Source organism: Bos mutus, chromosome 2 (assembly GCF_027580195.1).
Source record: "Bos mutus isolate GX-2022 chromosome 2, NWIPB_WYAK_1.1, whole genome shotgun sequence".
Taxonomy (NCBI): Eukaryota; Metazoa; Chordata; class Mammalia; order Artiodactyla; family Bovidae; genus Bos; species Bos mutus.
Genome location: NC_091618.1, coordinates 15201596 through 15212926, shown reverse-complemented (window position 1 = coordinate 15212926; position 11331 = coordinate 15201596).

Below are 11331 nucleotides of genomic sequence, written 5' to 3'. Positions count from 1 at the left end.
GGACTCCGTGCTCTCATTGCTAAGGGCCTCAATTCAATCCCTGTGTTAGAGAATTGAATCTTGCAAGCCTTGAGGCCAAAAAATAAACAAAAAATGATTTTAAAGTTAAATTATGGAGAACCATTATAGCCAAAAAGCGAGAGTGAAATGGAAACCCCGTGATCACGCAGGATCACTGAAGTTAGAACAGTAAGAACCCTAAGTTGCATTTCTCTCTCTTTTTTTTTTTCATACATGCAGCAGCTGGGATCAAAGGCTGCTGTTCTGCCTTGAGAAGGCCTTTGACCTTTATGGGCCCAAGCAGGCATAGCTGACCTCTTGGCCTGCTTTGGTTCTTGCCAGCTGGGCCGACGTAGCCTGTGAAACAGAACCGTGATTGTGGCCAGCCAGCCAGGCCCTCTGGAGGTCAGCATTGGATTTGGGAGTTGCAAGGAGAGCTCTCAGGCTGACTGAACCCTGGTCCTCCTAGGCCTGAGAAATTAACTCTGAGATGTTTATTTTGTGCTAGTTACCTATACCAGGCAGACACATAACCAGCTCCTGTCTAAGCAGTCAGCCAGAAGCCAGGAGGAGATGGGGGCTTCTCACACCTAGCAGAACCCTCTTTCTGTGGGGGAGCAGCAGCTTACATCTCAGTGTGGATTTGGGAGGCCTCAGCTCCCTGTACCTCTATCTGGGAACATGCATAATGTCTCCTGCTTAGTGGACTTCCAATAGATAGATTTCCATGGGTGCTAAGTCACTTCGGGCATGATTGACTCTGTGACCCTATGGACTGTAGGCTGCCAGGCTTCTCTGTCCATGGGATTCTCTAGGCAAGAATATTGGAATGGGTTGCCATGCCCTCCTCCAGGGAATCTTCCAGATGCAGAGATTGGGCCCACGTCTCTTAAGTCTCCTGCGTTAGCAGCTGGGTGCATTGGCCACCTGGAAAGCCCAGGTTTCCATACGCTGGGCCATTAAAGAAAAGTTGGCATTCTTCAGTTCTGCTGGTGTTTTTCATTAATCATTTCAGTCTCCTGATGGAACACCCCAGCCAGGCCAAAAGTTTGCATTCTAGAGCAGCTCCTCTGAGAGCAATACCGGGGAGAAACTGGAGGCTATAGGAGGCCAGCCAGAGGGCAGCTGAGATAATCCTGGTGAGACGGGAAGGTGGCCTAAACCAGGATGGAGCCAGAGGGATGGAAGGAAGGACACAGACATGAGAGGTGTTAAGGAGATAGGGCAGATACAACTTGCTGACCACTTAGATCTGGGGGAGGGATGGGAATGAGGCAGGCTGACTCCCAGGACTGCCTTAGGAAAGATTTTTTAAATTTGGCCCCAAAAGTACCTTGACAGCAAAATCTGACCTGAAAGACATTCTGACTTGAAGGAAGGATATGAGTATAATCCTTAGGCATCTCATACATTTAATGCAGAAATATTCATGTATTTTATTACACGGGGCTGCCCCCGACCACACTTACAGCGTTACATAATGCACTGCTCTACCCCATGTCACCTTTGTCTAAAGTCCAAAAGAACTCCAAATTCTGAATCACACTTGGTCCTAGATAAGGGACTGTGGGCCTATAAAAATAGCAGTGGCGGCAGCTGACCACCACACTAGGCTCCTCCTGAGAGGGCCTGTAGGGCTGTCCTTGTCCCCATTTGCTTTCCAGTCATCAGTCCACAGAGGTCTCTCCTTTGAGCTCCTTGTAACTCTCTCAAGGCCTCTTCTAATTCACCCGTCACCAGTGTCCACTTGGCCACTCCTCAGGTTGCCAGCTCACTGTCTCCCTCCTTTCCTGGCCCAGCCTCAAGAATGAGGAATCTTGACTCACACCTCCCCCACCTCAAACTGCTCCCTTGTTAAAGGTAATGGACAAACTCCTTGAGGCCAATTCCAAGGAGCTTTTCTCAGTCTTCATTTTGATTCCTTCAGGAAGCAGATTATATTATTGTTCATGAATGTTCACTGCTCCTCCTACCGGGGCCCTCCCAGTGAGAGAAATATATCCCAGTCTCCTTGGCTGCTGTATGGCCGGGAGACTTGCTTTTGCAAATAAAATGTGAGTGCATGTGACCTGTGGCATTTCCACAGCCTGTGCCATTTCTGGGCAGAAGCTTTAAGAACCAACATCACTGTCCTTTTTTATTGCTGTGCTTCAGTTCAGTTCAGCCGCTCAGTTGTGTCCGACTTTTTGCGATCCCATGGACTGCAGCACGCCAGGCTCCCCTGTCCATCACCAACTCCGGGAGCTTACTCAGACTCATGTCCATTCAGTCGGTGATGCCATCCAACCATCTCATCCTCTGTCGTCCCCTTCTCCTCCTGCCTTCAATCTTTCCCACCATCAGGGTCTTTTCAAATGAGTCATTTCTTCACGTTAGGTGGCCAAAGTATTGGGGTTTCAGCTTCAATATCTGTCCTTCCAATGAATATTCAGGACTGATTTCCTTTAGGATGGACTGGTTTGATCTCCTAGCAGTCCAAAGGACTCTCAAGAGTCTTCTCCAACACCACAGTTCAAAAGCATCAATTCTTCAGCACTTCTTTATAGTCCAACTCTCACATCCATACATGACCACTGGAAAAACCATAGCCTTGACTAGACGGATCTTTGTTGGCAAAATAATGTCTCTGCTTTTTAATATGCTGTCTAGGTTGCTCATAACTTTTCTCCCAAGGAGTAAGCATCTCTTAATTTCATGGCTTAATTTCAGTCACCATCTGCAGTGATTTTGGAGCCAAAAAAAAAAAAATAAAGTCTCTCACTGTTTCCACTGTTTCCCCATCTATTTGCCATGAAGTGATGGGACCAGATGCCATGATTTTCGTTTTCTGAATGTTGAGCTTTAAGCCAACTTTTTCACTCTCCTCTTTCACTTGCATCAAGAGGCTTTTTAGTTCCTCTTCACTTTCTGCCATAAGGGTGGTGTCATCTGCATATCTGAGATTATTGATATTTCTCCCAGCAATCTTGATTCCAGCTTGTGCTTCTTCCAGCCCAGCATTTCTCATGATGTACTCTGCATGTAAGTTAAATAAGCAGGGTGACAGTATACAGCCTTGACGTACTCCTTTTCCTATTTGGAACCAGTCTATTGTCCCATGTCCAGTTTTAACTGTTGCTTCCTGACCTGCATACAGATTTCTCAGGAGGAAGGTCAGGTGGTCTGGTGTTCCCATCTCTTGAAGAATTTTCCAGTTTGTTGTGATCCACACAGTCAAAGGCTTTAGTGTAGTCAATAAAGCAGAAGTAGATGTTATTCTGGAACTCTCTCACTTTTTCAATGATCCAACGGATGTTGGCAATTTGATATCTGGTTCCTCTGCCTTTTCTAAATCCAGCCTGAATATCTGGAAGTTCATGGTTCACATACTGTTGAGGCCTGGCTTGGATAATTTTGAGCATTACTTCACTAGCATGTGAGATGAGTACAATTGTGCGGTAGTTTGAGCACTCTCTGGCATTGCCTTTCTTAGGGATTGGAATGAAAACTGACATTTTCCAGTCCTGTGGCCACTGCTGAGTTTTCCAAATTTGCTGGCATATTGAGTGCAGCACTTTCACAGCATCATCTTTTAGTATTTGAAATAGCTCAGCTGGAATTCCATCACCTCCCCTAGCTTTGTCTGTAGTGATGCTTCCTAAGGCCCACTTGATTTTGCATTCCAGGATGTCTGGCTCTAGGTAAGTGGTCACACCATTGTGACTATCTGGGTCATGAAGATCTTTTTTGTATAGTCCTTCTGTGTATTCTTGCTGCCTCTTCATATCTTCTCCTTCTGTTGGGTCCATACCATTTCGGCTGTCAGTAGTACAAGCCATCTCTAACAAACACATGTACCACTTCCCCCTCACCTGAGATCAGCTTTGTCTGGATAGGGGCTGCCCTGATGTACAACAGAACCAAAGCTGACCTGCAGCTGCCATGCACCCTTTTCTGTAAGTTAATATTTTGGGGTTATTTGTCATTGCAGCATGATTGAGCTGAAGCTGACTAATGCACTCACTGAACTCTTTCTTTGGCTTCAGTAATACTCTTCATCATTTCAATTAACAAACAGTTATCACTGTCCATGACATATGAGAGACACTGTAGCATATGGTTAACAGCACAGGCTAGAGAGCCAGGCCACCAAAATTCACAGTTCAGCTTAGCTGTGCCATTGACTAGCTATGACCTTCGGTAAACTACTTAACCTCTCAGTTCTTCCTTTTCTTCATCTGTAAAATGGAACTAATAATAGCATCTACCTTATAAAAGTTGTCATAAGCATTAAATGATTTAATAAATACAAAGCACTTAGCATGCCTGGCACAGGGTAATCAATCATCAAGTATTAACTTGTATTACATATTATTTCCCCTAGCCACCAGGCCCCACACTAGGGGCAAAAGATGCAGCCAGGGCAGTCTTGCTGTCAGGGAATTCATTCACAGTCTGAGGCAGCAATCACAATAAAAGCAGAAAATCACAACAAATCATGACAGGTGCAAGAAAAGAGGAATACCAGCTGTTGCATTGGTAAAGAACATGACTGCCAATGAAGGAGGTGCAGGAGATGAGGTTTCAATCCCTGGGTCAGGAAGATCCCCTGGAGAAGGAAATGGCAACCCACTCCAGTATTCCTGCCTGAAAAATCCCACGGACAGAGGAACCTGGCTGGCTACAGTCCATGGGGTTGCAAAGAGTCAGACACAACAGAGCACATACAAATTCAGCACACATGGACATGCAGCACGCTGTGGGAGCCAGAGCATCAGGACAACTAACTCAGAGTGTGAGGCTGTGGTCAAGTGCCCAGGAAGACTTCACAGAAAGGGAATAAGTAAACTGGGCTTTAAAGGATAAGTAGGAGTTTTCCGGATAAAAAAGGGTAAGTTTTCCTCTCTTTTTTTTAAATTTTGATTGCGCTGGGTCTTCATTGCAGGGCATGGACACGGGCTTCTCCCTAGTTGTGGCACAATGACCTGGTTGTCCCATGAAGTGTGGGATCTTAGTTCCCCGACTGGGGATGGAAGGTAATTCTTAACCACTGGACCACCAGGTAAGTCCCTCAAGTTTTCCTCTTAACTCTCTAATCATTCCCTTAATCGTTTGCAGGCTACCTTTTTCTCCTTAAAGTTTGGTTTCCCCGATTTAGTTTTCATTCCCCTTCTCTTCTCTCTACCCTCTCCCAAGACAAACTCATCTGCTCCCTGGTTTTGATGCAGGTAGTAATAGTTAAGGCACGGTGATAAATACATAACATCCATTATCTAATTCCACTTTCATGGATCACAGCTTCGTTGTGGTGAATAATTTGCAGGCTTGCATAACTCAATGAAGCTATGAGCCATGCTATGCCGGACCACCCAAGTTGGATGGGTCTCAGTGAAGAGTTCTGACAAGACATGGCCCACTGGAGAAGGAAATGGCAACCAACTCCAGTATTCTTACCTGGAGAACCCCATGGACAGTATGAAAAGGCAAAAAAGATATGACACCAGAAGATAAGCCCCCCAGGTCAGAAGGTGTCCAATATGCCCCTGGGGAAGAGTGAAGGGCAATTACTAATAGCTCCAGTAAGAATGAAGCAACTGGGCTAAAGCAGAAATGATGCTCAGTCATGTATGGGTGTGAGAGTTGGACCATAAAGAAGGCTGAGCACTGGAGAATTGATGGTTTCAAATTGTGGTGCTGCAGAAGACTCTTGAAAGTCCTTTTGACTACAAGGAGATCAAATCAGTTAATCCTAAAGGAAATAAACCCTGAATATTCATCAGAAGGATTGCTGCTGAAGCTCAAGCTCCAATACTTTGCCCACTTGATGCGAAGAACTGACTCATTGGAAAAGACCCTGATGCTGGGAAAGACTGAAGACAAAGGAGAAGGGGGCATCAGAGGATGACAGCATCACCGACGCAACGGACAGGAGTTTGAGCAAACTCTGGGAGATAGTGGAGGACAGATGAGCCTGGCATGCTGCAGTCCATGGGGTTACAAAGCGTGGACTTAGTGACTGAACAACAGCAACAAATTATCTAGTTCAATGTTTACTATGCTCCTGTGAGGCAGGTATGATCATCCTCACTCTGCAAAGAGAAACTGAGGCCCAGAGAGGTTAGGTATCTTCCCCAATAAGTCCCAAAAGTCCCATAGGGTGCCTTTAGCAGCAGACGTCAGAGCACCCAAATAAATGTGGCTTGAACATGAGTTTATCTCTCATCACAAGGGACCTAGAGGAAGGCAGTGGTAGGTATCAGGTTGTTTAACCGAGCAGCTCAGTGATGTCCGACTCTGGGTCAGCTTCTCTGAGAGTTTTGGTTCCTACCTAATGCTCCCAGGATGGCTATTAAGCTAAGCATTGCATGCTTCCCAAACATACAGAGGCAAGCAGGAAGGGGCATTTTCCTCCTGGACATCTTTCTTTTTACTGTAAAAGAAAGTCTTCCATAAAAGCTCCCAGCAAATTCTGAGTCCCTGCCTCTTCACACTCTCTCTGTTTTTTTTTCTCTTCCCTCTTGTGGTAGCTGCAACCAGACTGACTCTCTCTCAGCTCAGTAGGATCAGGGTTTTGGTGCCTAACCTAAACAGTGAAGGAGTTTATTGAATAATGTGGGGGATTTACAAATTCCAAATGTAGACAGGAACCAAAAGCAGTTAGGCTAAGGACACAGGCAAAGACGTAACACAGGAAAAGCCTGGTTGGACAGCCACTACTGGCCATTGGCTACACACTGCGGCGGGACTCTCCCCTCCAAGAACAGGCAGTGACACTTCACTTCTCTCTCTCTCTCAAGGGTCGAAGTCCTGGGCAGAAATATCCCACTAGTCAGGCCTGGTCATGTGCTCATTTCCCAGTTGCCAGGAAGGCAATCAAGATGCCACCCTTTCAGCTTTGTAGGTGAGAGCTGGCTCCTTCTTCCCCAAGCCCTTTGCAGGACAGAATTTCCATGGCATAAAAGAGACATTCTTCTTCAGAGTACCAAGGTTCCCCTCAACTTTCCACAGTCTCTCTTGCCTCCAGGGCTTTACATACACTCTCCCCCGTTTCCCCTCCCTCTTCTCCAGGCAAATCCTCCTCATTCTTTTTTTTTTTTCTGGCTTCACCAGGTATTAGTTGTGTCACACAGGATCTTTCGTTGCGGCATGCAAACTCTTTGTTGCAGCCTGTGGGATCTAGTTCCCTGATCAGGGATCGAAGTTAGGCCCCCTGCGTTGGGAGCGTAAAGTCTTAGCCACTGGGCCACCAGGGATGTCCTCCTCCACATTCTTGAGAGTTCACGTCTTAGATGTCACGTCCCTTCAAATCTGGGCTAGGTGCTCCCACCCATTGTGTTTCTGCTGCAGGCTGTACTTTCCCCAGCATAACCTCCATCACCGTGCTGAAATCACCATCTTGTCTTTTTTCCCCACTAGACTGCAACTTTTATGACTGATCTCTTCGTCCCAAGATGCAGGAACCGATCCCTAGCACCCAGCACAATACTGGGCACATAACATATGCTCAATAAATGTATATTGAATGAGTCAATTAAGGAATGAATGAGATGAGTTAATGGCACCACCATCCCCCTAATCACCTGGGACGCTGTCATCCCCATCTGGTCTGGTGCCAAGTCCCATTAATTCTACCTGCACACTTCAGTCCTGTGTTCTCTCTCTCCTGGGCCTTTACCATAGCTACTTCTGACTTGACATCTGTCACTTCTGCATGCCCAACAGCTCTTCCCTCTTGTTTTGGAAACTGTCATCATTTGTTTTTGAAAAACTACTTCTCCCTCCTTTCAGTCTTGAGGGAACTGTCAGTCAAGGTACTCTCCACCTTTGGCAAGGGGTGAACATGAGATCCAAACCAAGCCAGGACTTTAAATATTGAGTGGAATGACACAGGTATAGAAGACAGTTGAACTGAGTCATTCCAATCATAGCATCCATGAGAAACTGTTGAGTTTGGGGATAGTACTTGAGGGGTAGAACTTGGTTCTCATCCAAGTTTAGAAACAAAAGAGAGATAGCTACAGAAGCTGGGAGAGCTTCAGCAGAGGGAGATCAGAATATCAGCTTTGCTACTGACAAAGTTGCTGGGAACCTACCTTTAGGTCCGATTGACATGTGGGTTTACTAATACTGAACCCCCAAAATAATCTCCTCTACCCAGTCTCAGGCAGTGCTGGAATATCATAGCCCTTTCTATAAGGATCAGACCCTGAGAAATTTAGAACTTTGAGGAAGGGCATAAAAAACCAAGGTTCCTGTGGGCAGGTAGGTCCGAAAGAAGGAGGAAAAGCTGAGTTGAGCTCCATTCATTCTCCCTAAACTCACCAATCAGATAATTCACTCCTCCTCCTCCCCCTCTGGGGAAGATAGATGGATGAAGTAGGGAGGCAATAGACAAGAGTGTTATCTGAAAGAGGTCTCTCCACACGGAAAAAGCTGGAGGAGGAAATAAACATTCCCCTCTGCACTGTCCCCTTGTTCCTGACACGTAGATTACCCAAAGCACCTCCGGCTCCTCTCATCCCTAAGGCTCAAAGTTGTACAACTGTATCCTCTGAATTAATTCCTTTTTTTTTTTTTTTTTTGTAGTGTAGTCAAAGCCTGTTTCTGTTGCTTGCACCCAAAGAACATGTTTTAGTTTCCTATTGCTGCTGTTAACAAATTTGGTGGCTCAGAAGAACACAAATGAAAAAAAAAAAGAAGAACACAAATGTATTATCTTCCGATGCTGGAGGTCAGAAGTCTGAAATGGGTCTTCTGGGGCTAACATCAAGGTGTGACCAGAAACTGTGTTCCTTCTGGAGGCTCTAGGGGAGAATCTGTCTCCCTGCCTTTCTAGCTTCAGAAGCTGCCATCATTCCCTGACTTGTGGTCTGCAGCCAACAATCACACTACTCTGACCTCTGCTAATGTCATCACATCTTCTCTGGCTCTCTTCCTCCCTTTTACCCTTAGAAGGACCTTTGTGACTATATTGGGCCCATCCAGATAATCCAGGATAATCTTTCCATCTCAAAATCCTTAACTTAATCACATCTACAAAGTCTGCTTCGCCAAGTATGGTAACATGATCACAAATTCCCAGGATTAGGACCTGGATATCTTTGGGGGGTATTATTTTGTCTACCACAGAACACTAACAGAAAGATTTCTTAGCTTTTCTTGCATTCATCTCTTTCATCTCCAGTCTTCCAGATCTTTATAAAATGTGAATCTGATCATGACTATCCTACCTAAGAAAATTCCTGATTCCCCCAAACCCATTGAATGAACCCCACGGCACCCCTGACTCTCTCTCACTTCTGGTGGTTTGCTCCAAATGTTCTCTCAGCCTGAAAAGTACCCCCACCCCAAAGCCAAGTCCTCAGTAATCTTCAGACCTCTCACAGAAACCTCCATGATTCCTCTGACTGGAACCCAGCTGCGCTGTGTGTCTCACATCTACAGAAACTGTCTTTTCACCTGGCAGTGCTGGGTACTAGCCAGTCAGATCTAACCTCTCTGTGCCTTTGTTTCCTCTATTTAAATAATGCAGATAATAAAGCAGTGACCCCATATATAGTCTGTTGTGAGAATTAAATGAGACAATGGATATAAAGTTTTGAGCACAGTTGCTGCTGCTGCTGCTAAGTCGCTTCAGTTGTGTCTGACCCTGTGCGATCCCATAGACGGCAGCCCACCAGGCTCCCCCATCCCTGGGATTCTCTAGGCAAGAATACTGGAGTGGGTCGCCATTTCCTTCTCCAATGCATGAAAGTGAAAAGTGAAAGTGAAGTCGCTCAGTCATGCCGACTCTTAGCGACCCCATGGACTGCAGCCTACCAGGCTCCTCTGTCCATGGGATTTTCCAGGCAAGAGTACTGGAGTGGGGTGCCATTGCCTTCTCCTTTGAGCATAGTGCCGGCATGCAATTTGGCACACAGTACTCAATAATAGGTAGATGACAGCAGTTATTATTAAAATTTAATAGTTGAGTGAAAAAAGAATGAGGTACTCTCTCCTTCCCCTGAGCTGTCAATATTCCCTTTATGATCCTTAGTATGCCTAAAGACTAGGACATTTTAAAAACTTGAATGAATACCTCTGATATTTTGTGTGTTTCTGTGTAATCTTAGCTGTTTTCCCTTTTGGGAGCTCCATCTCTGGCTAGAATCATTGTAGGGATTGATGGTAGAAGGGAAAGGAATAAGAATTCCTTCTTGTTCTAGTGTCCTGAACACATCAGACCTCAATCAATTCTGACCTTCTTGAAGTGAATTTCAGGCACACAGAGGTTTCCACTCTCACCTCCATGAATCTTGTGCTCCCTGGGGCACCAGCTTGCCGTTCTCAGTGTCAACTGTGACTCCTCTACTGTATGGCTTTGGGCTGGTCACTGCATATCTTCCTGAAAAAATGGGCATAATGGGACTTTCCTGGTGGTCCAGTGGCTAAAACACTGTGCTCCCAAAGCAGGGGGCCCAGGGGGCCCAGGTTCAATCCCTGGTCAAGCAACTAGATCCCACATGCTGCAACCAAGAGTTTGCGCGCTGAAACAAAAGATCCCACATGCTGAAACGCCTCAACTAATACCTGTGTGGCCAAATAAATCATTTTTTTAAATAAAATGGCATAACCGTCACTGCATTCTCTAAGGTCAGGAACCTTGTAGAAGACGAGTATGGGCATGAGGAATGAATGTCAACTTCTTTTGTGAGGTAAAATAGAAGAAACCAAGCGGAAAAGTTAGCAAATTCATTTCCAGGATGTAGAAAATGCGCTGTGGGACTTTCCTGGCAGTCCAGTGGTTAAAACTCTGTCCTTTCACTGCAGGGGCCATGGGTTCTATTACAAGTTGAGGAACTAAGATCCTGCATGCCACTTGGCACAGCTAGGGGGAAAAAAAGAAAAAAAAAAGGAAGTGAGTTGCCATAATCTGTGGAGAAAAAAAACTGTTTCATAATCACACTCTGGTCTAAAGGTCCAAAGGGGCCCTTGGGGCTGATCTTGAGAGGACCTTAGGATTTAAACTGTCCAAGAAAAGGACATTTCTTTTGAGGAAAAACTCCCTTTTCCTGCTTATTACAGAATTCATTACAGAATTTTTTGAAAATATAAAAATGCACAGAAAAGGGAAGAAGCTCTGGTAATCACACTCGGTAGAGATCATCACTTGTAACTATCAAACAAAACTGTGATTTTGTTGTAACTGCAATTTTGTATCCATTTTCCCATGTGATTAAATATACAACGGGGAGAGCGGCTTTCAGTATACAAACCTGTTGCTACTTATTTAACTCAGCTTATTGTTGAAACATTTAGGATATTGCCTTTGTTGTTGTTGTTATGTGTTTTAGGTTTGGGGACCGTTTTAAG